Source organism: Rhinopithecus roxellana, chromosome 17 (assembly GCF_007565055.1).
Source record: "Rhinopithecus roxellana isolate Shanxi Qingling chromosome 17, ASM756505v1, whole genome shotgun sequence".
NCBI lineage: Eukaryota > Metazoa > Chordata > Mammalia > Primates > Cercopithecidae > Rhinopithecus > Rhinopithecus roxellana.
In genome coordinates, this window is record NC_044565.1 from 91,057,813 (window position 1) to 91,078,418 (window position 20,606).

Genomic DNA, 20,606 nt, shown 5'->3' on the forward strand with positions numbered 1-20,606 from the left:
TATATTACATAAAGAGAAATAGTATAAAAAAGAGAAAATTAGGTATTTTTGCTCAAACAAATTAAATTTTGCAACCATATGTGATACATAATTACTAGTTACTCTTAAAAGCTTTTATTGACAGTGTATGTCTCAAAATAGAATGCAGCCCAAAACTCTAGCCTAGATTGAAGTGTGGTTGTTTTAAGACTTAGAGAGGAAGAACCAAAAATTATGTTGACCTCTTGCCATGCAGTAGAATTAAGTAGAACACATGTGAGTCTCAGGACGTACCTCAGAGCTGAGAGAAATACAGGTTCAAAAACACATGTGAAGTAAACATTGCATTTAACAAAAATGGTGATGGTTTGCACAGCAGTTTGCAAGAAGTGCTTCAGCAGAAGACTGGTTGATGGCTGGGCAGTCAGGTGGATTCAGAGTATAGCTAGACTTCTCTGGAAATTATCAGCATTTTCTTTGCAAGGGAGCTTGATATTCTGGGTTTTATACTTAAACTTACTGAGAAATAAGTCCCTGAAGATACATATTCAGAAAAAAGTCAAAGAAGTAAAACTCATCTTCTACATTTGATGTAGAACCCGCAGATTATTATTGGATTCTTTCATTATTTGTTTATAATATGTGGTCTTAGATTATCAATTGATTTATTTTTATGAATTTACTTATTCATAATAGATAGTCTTGATTTTTCCAAGAAATATGTAAAACAACTTAAATCACTAACGTATATGAAAATTTGAAATACGAAAGTTTTAGAGAGGGAAATTCAGAGGAAATTTAGCCAAACTAACTTCTCTAGAAGATCAGAAGTTTTTACTACAACCAAAGAGTGCTTTTAATCTTTGTGCCCAGGTAGCTAAATCAGAATAACATTCAAAACTGTGTGATCCTCAGCAATTTAGTCAAAGTCTTTAAGAACCAGCTTTTTAAGTATGAAAATGGAGTTAATAAAACATCCGTACCACATCTGGTAATTGTGAGGATAAAATGAGAGAATGTGTGAATCTTGGCACATTACATGGGAAATGACAAAAGCTCAAATATGAGCCTACTTCTTCCTCCTTCTACTGTTTTTCCTTCTCTACTTCCTCCTGCTACTCCTCCTCTGCCTCTTTTTAGCCCATCTTCATTTTCCTCTTCCCAAATTCTTTTATTATTAACAAAATGTAGTTTTCCTTGGGAGGCCACAGTGGACGGATCATGCGGTCAAGAGATCGAGACCATCCTGGCCAACGTGGTGAAACCCCCTGTCTCTACTAAACATGCAAAAATTAGCTAGGGGTGGTAGCACATGCCTGTAGTCCCAGTTACTGTGGCGGCTGAGGCAGGAGAATCACTTGAACCTGGGAGGTGGAGGTTGCAGGGAGCGGAGATCAAGCCATTGCACTCCAGCTTGGCAACAGAGCAAGACTCTGCCTCGAAATAATAATAATAATAATTTTCCAGTAAGAAATGAAAAGAAAATATTCATTTAGGGCATATTTTAAATCAATTACTATCTAGACACTAGAGATACACCAATAGTAAGGTCTCTATTTTTATGGAGTTTATAGTCTTCCTTATAACAAAAGTCATAGTATTGTTTACAAATGCTTTGTGAGGACTGTATAAGTTAATGATTGTGCAAGGAATAGCACAATACCTGACTGTTGTTATCATTATTCATAACATAAACCTTATCATTATTATCAATATTATACTAGCATTAGTAATTATAGTAATAATAGTTGTAGTTACAGTTGAAGTGATCACAGTTGTCATTATATTCATTGTCATAGTCATTGTCATCATCTTGGTGGTCTTTCTAACTTCAACGACATGAATATTATACCACTGTATATTTCAGGAATGACTAAAGAGTTCATTGTAGACAAAGTATTTCACACCACTCTGATAATGCTTAGATAATAACTAACTCCAATGGAAAATTCCGAGTACTAAGCCACTGCCATATGATACTCTTGAGTTTTTACAAGTGGGCACCATTCATGATCTAAATTCTGAAGACTTCCAACAAGAAGGACATATTGGTCACCAGAATGTGTGTGTGTGTGCATGTGTGTGTGTGTTTCCTTAACTTTGTATAACCAAGGAAACAGAAGCTTCCTTTACTCCCTGAAAACAGTGATAAGAAGTTGGCCTACATGTGTTATTCCAATAACAACATATTTCTGATTATAATTATTTTTCTCTTTTACTGATGGCAAATATATTTCCCACATAATGTTGATTCTCAATTTCCTTTATACATGATTCCCCCAAATTTAGCTGAGACTGGTTTCTTTGGAAATATCAGTGTCACTAGTTCCCTATGCTCTGTCAAAATGAAACAATAACAAAAATGACTACTGAACAAATATTCAATATACTGTATATGAGATATATATATATATTATATATCCACCCCCATGATCCAAATGCCTCCCACCAGGCCCCATCTCCAGCCCTCGGGATTATAATTCAACATAAGATTTGGGTGGGGACAAATATTCAAACTATATCAACTTCTGTTCCAGATTTTCTTCATGGCAGTTCTATGTCCTTATAACCACAAAGTCCTTTCTTGGACATAATTCTCATTTCTTTGCTTTTCAACCCCTTCCTCTTCTTCTCCCAAACTTAATGGTGGCTGCCTCGATGCTACCTGAAATGAGAGTTGGGAAGGTCATTGTGTGCATTAAAGGCTGCCTCAGATTGGAGTTATTTAGTTCTACTGCAAAGACATACTGGACTCCAGTCACTAAAAATCTCTTCCAATCTTATATATTGCTATTTGGAGTCTGGTAGCAGCCTGCATTTTCAACACTGTAGGACTCTGGACCTTTGGATTTTTCCCAGTTGTCTTGGATATCTACTTGAAAGTCAGGCAATACTTGCCTGAACTCCTCTTTTTTTTTGTGCCAAATAAAGTCAATAGAATTTGACAGTCAGTCACTGTGACTTTTTCCAACTACTTTTCAGACATATATATATATATATATATATATATATATATATGGCAGCCTTTATACATATAAATAAATATATAAGTGTATATATATGTTTGGCCAGAAGATTGCCACCCACACTTGCCACCCACAAACCAATTACTAAGCCAAGGCCAAGGTGTCTATCCGTATAATAGTTGAGGGTAACATATACTGCTGAAACAAAAACTCCCCCAAACCTCAGTAGCTTAACATGATCAGTTTATTTTTCAGCCAACTGAAGTCCAGTAGGTGACAGCTTTCTAATAGTGAACTAGAGACTTACCTCGGTGTCTATGATTTATGTTTTCTACCATTCTCCAGGATAATAAAGTCCTATGAACCAGCCTGTGGGCAACGGAGAGAGACTGGGGGTCTGTCTGTAGGAAGCTTTTATAACACAGGCCTTCAGGTTGTCCACATTACTTTTACCTACATTTTCATTGGTTAGATAAGTTACATGTGGTCATATGTAATTTCAAGGGAGGCTGGGAAATATCTCGTAGTGGCTTTAGGAACAAGAGGAAATGTGTTTGTGGAACACCTAGGCGACCTCTACCACATTTGTCAAAAACCAAACTAAAATACTTAGTCTGTTGAAGAAAAATAATTAGAACTTTTCAGTAAGTCTTTTAGTCTCACACAGCTCATTATTCTCTTCTGTGCCTGTCTAACCTCTCCTCTTAGAAAGGAACATACTGGGTCAAATTCATCTGGGAAGCTTTGGGGCCTTGCCTGTCATGGTGGTGAAGAAATTCACGCAAAGGCTGAAGATTGCAGGACACAGGGTGTTTGAGAACTATTACAAGAATTTTTTAAAATTAAAATCGGCTGGCTGAGGTGGCCCACCCCTGTAATTGCAGCACTTTGGGAGGCCGAAGCGGGCAGATCATGAAGTCAGGAGTTTGAGAGCAACCTGGCTCCAACACAGTAAAACCCTGTCTCTACTAAAAATACAAAGAAAAAAAAAATGAGCCAGGAGCAGCGGCAGGTGCCTGTAATCCCAGCTATTTGGGAGGCTGAGGCGAGAGAATCGCTTGAACCTGGGAAGTGGAGATCTTACCACTGCACTCCAGCCAGAGCGGGAGCTTTTTAAAAAAAAAAAAAGAAAAAGAAAAAAGAAAATCATGTTGCTTACCCTATTAATCAAAAGTGGCTGGAAAGGGATATAAAAATAAATTTCAAAAGTCAGATTCTGAAGATATTTAAGATCAAAACAAGATGGTTAGGATGGAAGGAAAAGCAACGCTGGAAAGAGTGGCTGAGATGTTTTCATGAAGTGAAAGGGTGTTTTCCTCAGAATTCCCTAGTTTCTGCTGGGGGTAGGAAAGGAGTTCACGTGAGCTCTGAGATGACCAGGATAACACCAACAGAAAGTGACAGAGTTTTGTGCTTTTTTTATAAACATGAAATAAATCCTCAAAATCTAAAAGGAGAAAATGTCCTCAAGTACTAACATTGCTTTTGCTGTCACATTTTTCCTGGCTTTGCAGAGGTTAAAAGGATTATTGCATAGCAGCTTCCAAGCATGGAAAAAGGAGGTAATCAAATTGGACCACAGCCCAGGGAAACTGTGAGGTCTTACTGAGCACTGCGTGCCAGTGGAAAGAAGCATTTTGAAATGTAAACTGGTGGGGGTGATGGGGTTCAGATATTCTCTGAGACCAGGAACCTCACTGCTCTCCCTGGGAAGCTGCTTTAGCCACAGTGCTCCTGCCTGACTCAGGAAGACTGCTCTCCTGGTCTCCTGGAAGTCATATGGGAAACAGGGCATATCTCCTCATGTTGCATCTTTATTCTAAGCTCACCAGCCATCCATACAAGATTTCAGAAATCCAGGCAGAGCAGAGTCACTCCCTGCACATGGGCCATGAAACAGCATAAGGAGTGGAAAGAGACTGTGATGGGAATCAGAGGACCTTAACTGAAGTCCATGACAATCAGGTTCTGGCCAGCGGCCAGTTGCTTGACCATACTGAGCTTCAGCTGTTCTCTTATAAATGGTTATAGGGGATTCCTCAACAGCAGGGATAGTGTTCCATCCCATGTGTCTTCATGCACAGTGTAAGTGCTTCGTAAATGTCGACAGAATAAACAAAAAGAAAACAAAGCAAGTACATGACCATATACAACACATTTTCATCGATGCTTAAATTACAATGAAATTATTTATAAAAACTTTTAATAAAATTATCATATTCACATTCTTACTCTAAGTCAGTAACTGATTAAACTTGTTCCTGAACAAGGCAGACTCCATGGGGGAAATATCTGTCTACTCAACTGCTTATTCTTATCTACGTCTTGTCTTCCCTTGTCTAAGTCTTGTCTTACTTAAATCAGATTTACCAGCTCTAGCTGTGTGGCAGGAAACAGGTGCAGGCACTCTGAGTTGGATTCGGATCATCTAGGAATTGGAGCTTCTGGCTGAAGAGTAAATCTGTGTGCATGCTCTTGACAAGTCCTTCCCCATCTGACAAGTTTTCCTCTCTTCTTTGGTGACCTTTGAGACAGACACCCAGTGATGGAGGAAGAGGAAGTGTGACAGGTTCCACCTGCCCTTATAATCTATAGCATATCAGGTTCACAGCCGTATCTCCCAACAACCTGTATAACTAAAATAAAACATAGGCTCTGCTCCAAAATATCAGTGAGATAAATATACACACATGAACAAAATATATATTAATTAGTAGAGAAAGGCCAGGCAAAAGACAATGATGGCCTACAAATGTTTGGGACAGAATGTACGTGCTGTGTATTTGCAGGCAGAGGAGAATAGAGGACTGGTTTGTCAATAAATGCTTCTGAGATTCTTCAGACTTAATACAGGTCTCGACTGATGCTCTGTGTTGGGAAAAAATGATACTTAAAACTAATTCTGGGGGACTTGGGCTAGTGAAAAAGCATAAATGAATGTATAGTACATGCAGGGTGTGGCTGGTCACCAGGTGAGAAATTACATAAGGAGAAGAGTTGGAGATGAGAAAGAGCAAGTCAAGTGGGATCAGAAGGTCATGTTTTTGTTGGTAATAGGTAGATAGTGATTGATGGCTTTTCAGCAGAGACATAGGATGATCACATTAATGTTTTAGAAAAATTCTTTCAGTTACAGTGCTAGGAAAAGGATTGCACAGGGAAAGAATAGAAGTAGGAAATGAATATAGTTGTGGGATGTCACCTACCTAAGCTCTGGGATTTATTCTTGGACCAAAACATCCTTGGGATCCAAATGGCCAGGTCAAGAAACACGGTCAAAGCAACCTTGCTCGTGTTATGAAACAACTGCTCAGCGATCCCAATGATGGATCAGAGTCATTACTGGAAGGAGCCTCAGTGGTGATGTTCAGGAAAATTCCTTGCGAAGGATCTGTTTAGCAGTGACAAGGGCATGATACTGGGAACAAGGATGGCTGTTTGTGAAGTTGTCTAAAAAGGTGACTTTCAGGGTCTGGGAAAAGTTCCTCTAACTCCAGAGTGAATCAGCTGGGTCATGGTCATCTGCCAGACGAAGCTGGTCTACTGTTGACACACAGACAGGTGCATTCAGTGGTGACTAGGATATATGTGTTTCGCTGTAATCCTTTAGTGGGCATATAAACACAGCTTGTGCCTGCCTCTTCCTTTTCTATTTCTCATACATGGTTTTGGCTCCAGGTATCTTTTGAATGAATAAACTGGGTCAAGCGAAGGGTATATTGCTGCAATCTGTTAAAGAAAAGCAACTCTTAGTGCCAAGATCAGAAGAAAATTCTCCTGGGGAGTGAGCCAATGTCACTGTCTTTGCTTTGAGAAATGTGGCCAATAATTATATCCAAGCTGTAAAATAGAACTTTTTTCCTTCCTCCAGCTGGCAGAGGGATTTGGACCACATCTGTTCAATATTTATCAGTAGCAGAAACTAGTTTATCTTAGTTTTATTTTCTTGCACAGATCACCAGGATTTTTGTCTCATTAAGCTGGAAGATATCGGTGAGACCTCATTTCTTTTATGGAGACTGGTGTGAGTTGTAGACAGGAGCTAAAGAAAGACTAACTCCTGAGCAGATGCAATTGTGCATATAGTGAGGATATTACCACTTACTTGCTATTTCAACGTTTAATTTTTTTCCTTATGCCTCTGGGGTTTGAACTGAATATTGGTAGTTTTCTCCTAATATTTTGAGAAGGTGACTTAAATGGAAAACTTCCTGGAATAATTTATGCTTTATGATACAGGGTCATGGTATTTATAACTCTTTATAGTCATTGCTTTTGGTGAGAGACATGTAGTAGTGAGCCAAGCTCAATGAGTTCAACATCATGCCTGAATTGTTTGATTTTGTTAAAAATTAAACACAACTGGTACAGTCTCCACATTTGATTATTTAAAACCACCATGCTTATCTAACTGATTACTCTTCAAAAACTCCACCTACTTGATTTCTGGCAAGAACATAACATGCAAAAGGAACAACATTTTTCCAATCTGTCCATCTAAATGATTCATCACATTAACTTTCATTGCTGCCAAGCTTTTTCCCAACTGGGAGAATTTACTAACATGGATATGCTGAGGCATAATGGTGAAGGAAAGACCAGAAAGTAGAAAGGCAAAATTCTTGTTGCAGTCCTGTTAAACTCAGCCACGTGTCTCTTCTGAGCCTCAGTTTCTTTTGTCTATACAAGTAGGAGAACCAGATCTGCTCTGAAGACTCCACCAGGCTCTTAGGAAGAAAAAATAGAGTGATGACAAACATGATGATATTGAAAACTACACTAACGTTTGATGAGCACTTACTTCTTATTGCTATTGTGCTATAAAATGCAAATATTGATCCTTTAAAGCTCTTAAGAAATGCATGAGGAAGGCAGCAAAAGAACTTGATCAAGTTCCCATATATGGAAAGCAGCTATCAATTCCAGAGCTTTGATAAACTCAGCTACTGTAACATGTGAACGGTTTTATAAACTCTACGTACGTAGAACAGTATAATTACATAGTTAGAAACCTAAATAACCGTATATATTATGTTGCTAGATACATGTTTGATAGCGATGCAATTAAATGTTGAGTGTCTATGTAATCCAAGTCCTTAATGAATCCAGAAAATGTCCGGGAAAGGATTGGGTTCAGGGAGGTAACGTTCAAGTACAGATTTTTTTCTAAGCAAGGTGCAACAATTTATTCAAGAATATTGGAAATCTCAATTTGATTCTATTTGTGTGAATAAATACAAAAGGCATATGAGGGAGTTTAAACTGCAGAACCTCTAGTTATTACAATATATGCCCCCAGAAAACTCTATATTTCATCTGTAAAAATGGCAGCAATGATTCTTCTTCTGCTGGATTGTTATGAAGGCCAGCACCTAAGAAAATGAAGTTTTGTACAAGGTTGAAATTTCTATCATACACATGTGGAAACAGAACCAAAGAAATTGCTTAGGGACACAGAGTCGGTGGTAAAGTTAGGATGCTATTGCAGAACTCCCCATAATTGATTTCCAAGGAAATCAAGTCAGTTCAAACCAACAAACATTTATTTTGCCATTATATGACTAGCACAGAACTTATTTCTGGGTTTAAAATAGTGGATGAGACCAAGGTGGACACTGCGACATTAAGCAAGTTAAAAACAAATTGCAGTTTGATGGGGGTGAAGAGGACTGAGAAGCTTTTAAAACACTTTGACCACCATATCTCACATGTAAGATATGAATAATAATAATGATAACAAAAAACATCCAATTCAGTATATGGGAGAAAGATCAGAAATATAGAATGTGCAAGAGAAATCATGAATTTCAAAGTCATTTCTTCAGTTTTTAAGTAAAGAATGTCCTTCATCCAGTTTTTAAGTAGAGAATGACCTTCATTTTCCTAGAACTGAACATTTTCTTTAGTTGCATATTTCTTGCATATAACTATATTAAAAACTGAAGGGAAAAAAACACACATTGCCTGCATAGTCACGTGGTGGGTTCCGAGAGGAACCAGCAGGAAAATGAAATTATGACTCTAATAGAAGAAACTGGAAGATGGATGACCTGATATATTCAGAGGTTATCTCTAGCAAAAATGGGAATCTCATTTGGGTAGTAATTAATTATAGGTGCCTCAACATTTTCATTTGTTATGATTAACTCAGTTTAGGTGACCAATCTTGCTTGTCAGCTCCAATAGATAGGTAGAATTTCCAGTCTGAGATGGAAATTATTTTGATATTAATCAATCCTTACTTGTTCTGAGATGACAGTTTTCCCCTGTTACCAAGTCCTGAAGCTCGATTAGCAGCTTGGACATTTTATGTACTTCCTGCATTGGCAAAAGGAAACCCATGCATTATTTCATAAGAGTTGGACCTTGCATAGACTGAGGTCAGTGTCTCTCTTATTTGGCTATGCAAAACCAAACCAAACCAAACAAACAATAACAACAAAAACAAAAACCCCAAAACGAACAAGAAAAAACCCAACAACACCAAAACCAAACCAAAACAAACAACTGCTATAATAATCTCGGGCCTTCTCTTTACTGCTGGCATTTTCTTTTTTGCTCACACCCTTCCAGAAGTATTGGCTTCCTTGCCCTTCTCCAACATATCAGGCATATTCCTGTCTCCGGTACTTTGCACTGGCTGTTCCTTCTATCTAGAATGCCCTTCCTGCACATATCCTTTATAGCCGTGCAGCCTTTTCCTTTAAGTACTTCTTGTCCTCCTTCCTGCCTCTGTTCCTCCTCCACAGCCCCGATCACTTTCCCAAATACTATGATATTTTACCTGTATTTTGTTTGTTTGTTTATTTGTTTGTTTTTTTGTGGGTGGTGGTTTTTTCTTTTTCTTTTTTCCTTTCTTTTTTTTTTTTTTTTTTTTTTTTTGGTTTATTGTAGGTCTGCTGCCATCATCATATAAATTTGTGAATTCTGGGGCCTCTAGCTTTTCTGTTCCCTGGTGAACCCCCGGAGCTGGAACAGTGCCTGCCATGTAAAAGGCACTTCCTACATAGCTTGTGAAAACATGAGTGAGTCTTCACAGTACCTATGCTTTAGTAGCATGTCATTAAAAACAATTTCAGTGTTGTAAGAATTAAACCTCCTACGAACACTTCTGATATCAGAATACCTGTAACTTGCTAAAGACACAAATGAACTCTTAAATATGAATTCCAATAGATTGTTATTCAATTCTTGGAAGTTTCATTTTCTTAAATTTTTCCAAAAATATTGGACTGAATTTAAAATTCGTAATGTTCCCAAGCAAAGAAAATGTTTGCATTTCTGAGTCAAATAATCACCCTTTTAAATCAGAATAAAAAAATACAGTCAGGGTACTCATCAAACAATCGCACATCTCTTAGAGCACCTAAAAAGGCATTTTGCTATGTCAAGACTTGAAGAATGGGACTACCTCTGTATGCTCGAGATGCTTATAATCCAGTGACCTTGGAGTGCCACTGAGCATGAAGGAGGTGGTTTGTAGCTGGGAATTCTGGTCTTAAATACAGTTGCTGCTACAAACTCTGTGAATCGCATTAGTCAGGTACCCTTTTCTCTCTAAGCCTCAGTATCTCCCCTATTAAATACAGGTGGAGATAGTGATAGATAGAAGAACTCTAAATTCTTTTAAGCCGCAAAATGCTAGATTTTAAATCAAGCGATAATAGAACATAGCTGGCTTTCAATAAATACTTCTTGGCTTGAAAAACCGAAATTATGATCTCACTGTAGTGGGAACAGGCTCCTGCAGCTGGTGAAAGACAATCCTCCTGCCTGCTGAAGTTGAGCAGGTCTGCTTTAATGAGGAACAGATAGGATCAAGATCAATTCCCAGGCTATCCTGGATGGAAGATCTAGGGAGAACGCAAACCCACCTGGTGCTGGAGGACAAACACACCCCGTTCTTGGGAGGAGGCCGCAGAGGAGCTTTGTAATGTGGCTCTGGCGCCACCTGGTGATGATTCCTAGAATTTTTCCTGTAACTCCAAGGCTACCAGCTACAGACAAAACACCCTGCAAAGGATTTATCAATGTATTAAAGCTGTAGTTGAGGGAATGGAAGCAGAATAAAGAGACGATTCTGTCATAAGAACCAGGACAGAATGAAGAGCCAGAAGCCCATACATTTACATTTAAGAATAACAATTCACACAGCAGCTGAGACTAATTCTGGCCAATGTAAAAGCCAATTGACCAAGCTGTTCTCTGATTAGTTGAACAAGCTCAATCATTTCAATATCATTTTTGTTAGTGATTTTAGTCCACACCAACAAAAGTTGTACTACACCAACAAAAGTTGTACAACACTTGAGGCTTAAAGCAGTGTTAGGCGCTGGCCGTGGAGACAGGGAGTCACACAGTTGCAGGGAGCTTGTATGCCGGTGAGCTTTTCACCCAGTAAATTGAACACAAACCCGAGGACAGCATTTCTCATGTGGGAAGTACAGAAGGAATGTCACAGAAACGTGCCTGTGAACGTAACTAACTGTGGACCAAGCAGCACTGGCCACAGTCGAAAAATCAGAAATGCCTTGGCAGTGACTTTGTGCAAGTCTTCACATTTTGATGATCGAAAGTGAAGAAGGTCATTTAAGGTGGAGAGAATTGGCGTAAAAGAGCATGGAGGTCAGTTAGCTCAGGGTGCCCCCCACACATCTGGCTGGATGTGCAGGATACAAGAGCCAGGGCTGGAAACTTCAGGAGGGCTCAGGGCAACCTTAACCCTGAATGAAAAGGTTGGACTTTACTGCCTGCTGGGGCAGGGGATGAAGTATTGGAAATCCGTAAGGCAAAAACCATGTGAATTCACTGGAAGGAAAAGCTAAGATTTTTACAAAAAAAAAAAAAAAAAATAACCCTGTGATCTTTAGATTTAACTCGAGTTAAACTCTGGGAATCTCTAGTTGAGAAGAATATTGATCACACTCATACTAATACTTTCACTTTATTTATTTATTTATTTTGGTGGGCAAATATGCTTCAAATGTCAGTCCTTCTTGGGAGATATTTGATAATCAAAAGAATATATATTATATATATATATATATATATATATATATATATATATATATGTTTAGGAGTAAGTCAAATTGAAGTGTGACATTTTTCAGATTTGTGATTTTAAAAAATAACTCCTGTGAGTTTAGTTTTAGAAGAATCAAAGAAATTACTTAGGTAAATAAAAATGCAGTGCTCGTACTGAGTAGGATTGTAGGAAGTCTGTTCATCATGTTAAAAACAGTCAAGGAAGATTTTCAGCAGAATGAGATTTGCTTGGATATTAGAATGGTCACATGAGAATTAACAACACTGCTTCCATTCAGGGATTTTAAAAAGCCTTCACAGATAACTGTATCAAAAAAAAGTTTGTCATTTTAGATTTTGTTAATCTTTGAAGTCTAATAATTTTTAAATGTACTGTGAAAAAGGATACACTTTTAAAAATGTATTTAATGTTTCATATTAACAGTTATCTATGGTTCCAAAACTTGCTTTCAAAAAATAAAATTTTCTGGGGAACATTCTAGATCTCTCGAATGAGGGCAGACTTTCCAGGTGAATCTTATGATCTAGCAATTTGGGAAAGCATGCTGGAATTGCCTTCTTAAAATCGTCGTTAAACAGCTGACAGTCCTCCCCACAGATGAATAAAGGATGGTTCAGAGAGGCTGAGTGCCCTGAGGTCCCTGAACAAGGTACTAACCATTGGGATTCTAGCTTCTGTCTATCCAGGTGATTCCAAAGCCCAAGCTCTGTCCAATATACATGACTGCCATGCAAATAAAGATGATTTGACTGTTGGGCATCTGCAAACATCTCTCTATACACAGTTCGTTCCTTCCACAGTTCAACACTCAGCATCTATATTGGACCAGCGGGAGGTAGGGAAGTTCAAGAGGTGGACCACTGGCTGTCCTCTCACAGGCAAGGCCAGGTCTTACAACATTGGAAGGCCCAGGGATGTGCACTGGTTTGTCTGGTTAGCCAGTGGATTACAATGGAAACCCTCCAGACCATAGACTTTGCTCGCAACTCCTACAGCTGATCTTCAAAGAGGTACAGGAAGAAAGCACCAGCACTTCCACCTCTCAAATCAGAGCATTGATGCAGCAGGCTGATGCTCCCAAGCCAGCATGCCTGTGCAACCTGATTTCTTATGAATCACACAATAAAACTGCATGGTTGCCATTTAACAATAGCACTATTTCAAATAGGATATTCAGTTAATTCTGGTTTGGATTATATCACCCCTGAGAACTACAAGGAATTGACATATCTTCCAAAGATGAGAATAGAAATAAATTAGAATAGGAATGTGTTCTCCCTTCTATAGCAACATAGAATGTGTATTCTCAAGGCTAAGAAAAGACTAGCAGGTCTCTACTTTCTATTACTTGAGTTGACTAATGTAGTCTCGCATATCCTGAAGGATCAAATGCAAACAGTGTTTAACATGAATCAATTTGTATGTGATAGACTGAAATTCTTCTCTCCTGCTGTAGTTCTGGACAGAACACCCTCAGAGTTGGAGGAGCTGAATTCTGACCAGGTGGCAAGTGATTAGGCAAACGAAGTTAATGGATTAATGTCTAAGAAAGGAATTGTTTGAAAAGCAATCCTACAGAGGACGCTTGTTCAATTCTGAAGCAATCACATCAGTAGACCAAAGGGATAGAAATATGCATATATATATATATATATATATATATATATATATATTTTCATGTCTGTGTGTGTGTGTGCGTGTATATATATATATATATATATATATATATATATTCAATTTCTGATATCATTTAACAACTTAAGTGTCCAAACTAACCTAACTCTTTGGTCAGATAGTGTTTCAATTAAAAAAATATGTATATATATATGATTACTGTATATATATGATTGCTGTATATATATATATGATTACTATGTACCAATATGTTTATATAACTGGTATTGTGAATCAAAATAGTTTTGTACCATTACTCAATAAATCTTAATTTTGCCAGATGGATCTCATAGAGAATCTTTTCTTAGATTGCTTAGGTACTTGGTTATGTTGACATCAATCTGGCTCTGATTCACTGTAATTTCCTTAAAGGATGGTGATTGGAGTCCACATAGAGTGAAAGCAGGGAAAGGGCAGGAGGTCAAGGTCAAATTCTTTGCCGAAATCCTTTGTCATGTAAATAACACAGTGTTACCCTGATCCATGAAGGAATTTTGGCTTTTCTGTGGAGGACAGAGGGGAACGCAGAACTGAAAAGGGTGGCTCTTCAGCCCAAGAGCATTCTCACTGGTTCCACTGCCTGCTGGAACCTCAGCCTGCCCTGACTTCATTTCTCAGACAACCACAGAGTTCACCGCTGTAGACCCCAAGCTGTTGCCCCGCACTGCTGTGATGTGGTGGAAGGAACCCACACTGTAGCCCCAGGTGGAACCCAGCCTCTGGTGTTCACTGTGCAACTGGCTCTCAGATTTGAATGGGACTTGATGAAAAGTTCTTAACCCCTTTGAATGTGTTTTCTGATCTATAAAGAAGGGATAATGATGATAAGCTCACAGGATTTTGAAGAGGATTTGAAATAATATATGTAATATGTCTGGCAGGGGCCTGATACAAGGTAGGCACTCAATGTTATGTTTCAATCACACACACACAAGTGCGTGACACAACACACATACACACACACCTCCAGAAAGACAACAGAGTGAGGCTTTCTTCCCCCATTCCCATTGTTATTGTTGCTGCTGTAACTTTATTCAGTAGATCAGAACACCAATCTTTCCTCAAGAATTGTGCACCTGTTTCCTTATTTCTTGTAACTAAGGAAATCAAGGAGGGTGATTCATCTAGGAAAAAAAAGGTATGTGAACAGTTACTAAAGCAGAGGGCATTTTTAAGTCATCTGCCTTACTGCTATCTTTTATCAGCAGAGATCTTAACACTTTTATTACTTGTTCTCAGTGATGAGGTTGTAGCATTCTTTTGTTTGTCTTTTTCTTTCTTTCTTTCTTTTTAATGTCCCCCCTTCTGGATAAAAGTTGTTTCTATTTAAAGACACTCGCAGTGTGGTTGAATGTTCATTGGACGTTGGCAAGGTGCATAGCATTTTTCAGATGCTAGCCTTAGGTTGCAGAGAGGAAAGCTTGTAACCAAGACCCCTATTGTCTGCCAAGCAGTCATCAAGCCAAAAGGTAATGACCAACCTACAATCCTCACTGGTATTTGGGGTCTGTTTGGAAGTTGGTTGTATAGCCCTATTTCATTTTCCTGCTATGTGGTTAGAGATATTTTCTATAAAGCTTAGTTAGGTCTGTGTGACCTTCCTGGTCTCTTTGCTCTGGATTTCCCCAGATGTTTGCAGTCTCTTTCCCATCTGCCTGGAATAGGATCATTCTTGCCCTGCACCTGCTTAGACTTGGTTTCTTAAACTAATAATAAAAGAAGATACATCATGTTTGTACATATTTGTAATGTACATGTGATAGTTTGTTAAATGCATACAATGTGTAACGATTAAGTCAGGTTATTTAGGATAGCCATCATTTCTAGCGTTTATCATTTCTATGTGTTTGTACATTTTACATTCTCTCTTCTAGCTATTTTGAAATATACAACAGATTGTTGTTAACTGTACTCATCCTACGGTGCTATGAAACATTCTGATGTTTAAGTTCTAACTTCTTTCGTTTATCTAATAGTATGTTTGCACCCATTACCCCGCCTCTGTTCATCCCCACTCCCCCGCATCACACACTTCCCAGCCTCTGCTAACCACTTTTCTACTCTCTATCTCCTGTACCCCCATGAGATCCACCTTTTAAGCTCCCACATATGAGTGAGAATGTGTTGTCTTTCTGTGCCTGTCTTATTTCACTTAACATAATGACCTCCATTTCCATCCATGTTGCTGTAAATGATAGGATTTTGTTCATTTTTTATGGCCAAATAGTATTCCAGGGTACATATGTACCACATTTTCCTTATCCGTTCATCCTTTGATGGGCACTTAGATTGGTTCCATATCTTGACTATTGTGAATAGTGCCGCAGTACACATGGGGGTGCAATATCCCTTTGATATATTGATTTTATTTTGCTTGCATAAACACTCAGTAGTGGGATTGCTGGATCACAGGGTAATTCTAATTTTAGTTCTTTTTAAAGAAACTTCCTGCGGGGTGCGGTGGCTCACACTGCCTGTAATCCCTGCAATTTCGGAGGCCAAGGCGGGCAGATCACTTGAGGCCAGGAGTTCAAAACCAGCTTGGCCCACATGCTGATGCCCCATCTCTACTAAAAATACAAAAGATTAGCTGAGCTTGGTGGTGCATGCCTGTAGTCCTGGTTACTTGGGAGTCTGAGGCATGAGAATCACTTGAACCCGCGTTGGGGGTGGGGGTGTGGAGGCTTCAGCGAGCTGAGATCGTGCCACTGCACTCCAGCCTGGGCAACAGAGCGAGACTGCATCAGAAACAAAAAAAAAAAAAAAAAAGAAAAAGAAAAAAGAAAGAAAAGAAAAAAAGACACTTCCATACTATTTTTCATAATGGCTGCACTACTTTACACTCCTACCAGCAGAGTATGAATGATCCCCTTCCTCCCCATCCTTGCCAGTATCTTTTATTTTTTCGTAATTTTTCTAATAGCCATTGTAACTGGGGTAAGATGATATCCCAATATAGATTAGATTTGCATTTCCCTAATGATTAGTGACAGTAAACATTTTTAAATAAACATGTTGGCCATTTGTACATCCTCTTTTGAGAAATGTCTATTTAGAACCTTTGCCCACTTTTGAATGGGATTATTATTATTATTTGCTGTTGAGTTGTTCGTGTTCCTTGTCTATTCTGGATATTAGTTTCTGATCGTTGAACCCCCTGGCTCACTGCTTCCGGCCGACCGTCTCACATATCTAACTCTCCTCTTCTTTCCTCATGTTCTAAGATGTTCTAATCCATTTCAAATAGTATTATTTGTTGACTAGCATCCGTTGTTCATTCTCTTCCTTGTTCACAGAAGCCCAGTTTTGTTCAGCTATCAGATGAGTAGGAGGATATAAAAGGAAGGAAGGTGCTTCACCCAGTCCTAATATTCATGCTTAGTATAAACCATTCATGTCATCGCAATTATCTTATGAAAGTATAAGCTAAGCTCACTAAGTAACGGGACATGAATGTATGTCTGTGGAAGTCTATTTTTCTCTCTACGTTGCTTCTTCCTTCCCCTTGTGAAGCTTCCATGAAGAGCTTTTGCCCAGTGCTGTACTTTGCTTGGAGTTGTATCACCACCAATTTATTACCAGGGAAGAAAGATCAAGAGTCACAAAGAACCAACCCCAAAACCCAGATCCTAAAATGAGTTAACAAGGCTGCATCATCTGTCTCTAAATATCTAAGTAAGCATGGATGCCGTTGTTGGGTAAGGGGTGCTCCTCCTTCTCTCTCTTCCCCGCAGCCCTCCGTGCACCGGCTGCTGCTGGGTCCTCACTTTGCCCCTCCCTGAGCTAGGGCTTTAAGCAGCCTGGTGGCTACAGCCTGAGCACTGCTGGCTCAAGTGAGAAGACCTGAAACCTGACTGAGAATGGTTTTCTGCTATTAAAATGTACTGAAATAGATACTTTTTATTTGTAATGGCATTTTCTCTTCTAACTACACAGGAGATTGGTTTTATTAGTCCTATTCAGGAGATTAGAAAATTGAGGATTAGAAAGTTTACATGACTTGCCAAAAGCATTATAGCTTGTGAGGAATATGAGGCTTACTTGGTTACGAGATTCATATTTTACATATTTACGTATTTTATCTGACCTGTGTGATAAGAATAAAATCTAAATACTTAACATGGTTTATAAGATCCTACATGATCTTATCTCTTGTCATCCGCTGCCACCAATAATTTTTACTTAAAATTCTCAAATATTGGAAGCTACTTCTCCTTTCTGGATCTTTCCTTATGCTGCTCCCTCTGTCTGGAATGTTCGTTCTCTTCTCTCTTCCTGGGTGAATGCCCTTCTCTTTAGAACAGTGCTAAGATGTTGCTTTTCTTCAAAAGCATTCCCTATCCTTCATAACATTAGGGCACATCCCCTACTGTATTTAAGTGCTTCAAAGTGTGATTGATAGTCCACATCTACCCTTATTCACAGGAGCACATCCCACTTCACCTGTGTTTCCACTCCACACATTATATCATAAACTTTAAGGCTTGAGGCAGGGAATTTACAATTTTGAAAGCTTCATTGATAATTTTAACACATATTCCTGATGACAAATTAGAATATTATGCAATGAAAAGTATTAGTTGAGTGAATGCCTGGCCAGTTCCTTGATCAGTAAGCAAAAAACCAAGAAAAAACAAAAACAAACTAATACAAAATGTTCAGTATCTTCCAACTAGTTATACAGACTAATTCAGTTCAGCCATAATCATTGAAGCCATGTCTGTTGCCTAGAAGTTCATAACTAAACGACAGAAACCAAACATAAATTAGCTAGGAGTATCCACAAGTATTCCAATTCCTGAAGGTTTGATGAAAATATTCCATTTTGAGTCACACAAATAGTTCACAAAAGAATTATGTCTGTTTCTGTATGAATTTCTATCATCCTTGACGAAGCACAAAAATTAGATACTTTCCTCAGAGTTTAGAAGAATTGCTGATTTAAGAAAAGGAAAGCAGTAGATTAGAATAAGAATGAGAGTGTGCCTCTTTAAATAAATCACACTTTATTAAAAGCGCTGCTTTTATTTCTGATAAAATCACTTGTGGAGTGTGTGTGTGCGCTCGCACGTGTGCGTATACACACATTTCCTCTGTGTGCATGTGTAGTTCATTTCCTATGAACCAGAGTTGTCTTGGAGAAATAGGAGTTTCAGAAAGGAGAAAACAGGTCAGCAGTAGATACCTTGCTTCAGGGCAAAGAACAAAGAGCAATTCCAGATGGCATCCTGGAGATGGGAGAGAGGAAATTCACTAATAATTACAGATTACAAGGATAAACATTGACTCTATTGAATATCCTGGCTAAACAGATCCCTTTAATAGACAGTCAGAGGTAGTGCTGATAATTTAACATAACAGAACTTAGACATACCTGGATAGAAAGAAGAGAAAATGCTCTGAACTTGGAGAAAATTGACTTTATGTTTTTATTTACAGAGCTACAGTTTGAAGAGAGAAGCAAAATTGAAAAATTCATGTTAAAACTGACACGAAAAACTTCTATTTTTAAAGGGGAATTAAAGTCTTAAAGGAATCTGAAAGTATAGTGAAAAGAGATTGAAATCATATTGTAGTGTAAACTCAAAATATACTGTGATAGACAGGACAAAGGATTTGGAGTTACTGAGACTGTAAGTTAAAGCCTGCTCTTATCTGCTAACTGGGGCATGATACTTGAGTCTTAGTGCCCTCATTTGTACTTATAACAATTAATTATCTTTTCATTTTTTTTAGATTTGAATAAGGGACCATAAGTAAATTTCCTGAGACAAGATCTCAAATCAATTTTTTTAAATCACATTTATATATTACTGTGAACATACAATAAGAAGACTCAGAAACAAATCTCCTAACAGTGAAAAATTGGTTTGGTTTGGTCTTTGAAACTGCCAGCTGCTGTCAGAGTGTTCTGGTCCTTGAACAAACACGCATAAAGTGTTTTCCCTGGTGGTAGGAGGTGTTCATTGAAAACCAGTTGTTGGCATCTGAATACATTGCATCTAATGCTAACAAGACCTTACTTTTGTATAATACTTTACACTTCTTTTAAAGCACTTTTCTTTGTTTAATTTCGTCTACAAAGGAAAGGCATTATTTCCCCCTCTAACAAATTTAGAAATGGATACATCCATTAAGGGGTAATGCAATTTCCCACTCAAGGAACAGTTTAAGTATTTGTTAGACTGTCTTGATGTCACAGTTTCTGGCTTTTAGCATTGTGTTCCAGGGTAGTGTGACAGAGGCTTGTGGTTGGATAGTATTGTGGGGAGAGATACCCTAGTGTTCAGAACCTTCCTAAACGCAAGACAATGGATGACCTTCTGAAAAATGAGATTAGACCATGAGAGCCAAACTAAATCTTTCTGAGACATGGTAGGTCTCCACTACAATGACTCTCTGAGAACTGAAGGCAGAGCAGCAAGATTGAGAGAAGTCTCTTGATACACAGAAAGCTAGTGGAGAAAATACAAAGCAAAGAAAATTGGCATGTTAAGCAAACAGTTGGCAAGCAGAAGATAGAGGTGAATCAGTATTCTCTGAGCCTTGAAGGCTGATAGCTAAGGTGAAAAAACAAAGAAATCTCTAGAATCTTGTTGGGATAATCGCGATGTCATGCCAAATGAAAAGTTTTAATTCTGCCTTTAAAATATTTGGAATGATCTGAGAACTAATCAGTGCGGCAGCAAAGCCCAGACCTAGCTTCACTGCAGATTAGATTCACCTAGCCACTGCCTTGACAACCTGACAGATGGTCATGTACTTCTTTGGAAGATAAATATTATTTTCTTCAGGTCTGTACTGTTCTCTTACATATTATCCACAGCACACAAATATAAACAATGAGAAAAGCAAAAGAGATGGCAATTGCATCCCATAATTAAGATAAAAAAGAGTCAAGTCAATATGAGCAGGACCAGAGTTGGCCTGGAGGCAAGAAT

At 38.4% G+C, this 20,606-nt stretch overlaps 1 long non-coding RNA gene across 1 annotated transcript; it reads right to left on the reverse strand.

Moving 5' to 3' along the window:
• Window positions 1-5,341: 5,341 nt before the first annotated feature.
• On the reverse strand, window positions 5,342-10,806 carry LOC104678372. The gene is made up of 4 exons (XR_750174.2): window positions 10,672-10,806; window positions 7,545-7,672; window positions 6,152-6,336; window positions 5,342-5,469 (listed from the first exon to the last, which is right to left on the reverse strand). It is a non-coding gene; the product is annotated as an uncharacterized LOC104678372 (long non-coding RNA).
• Between the last annotated feature and the right edge of the window lie 9,800 nt (window positions 10,807-20,606).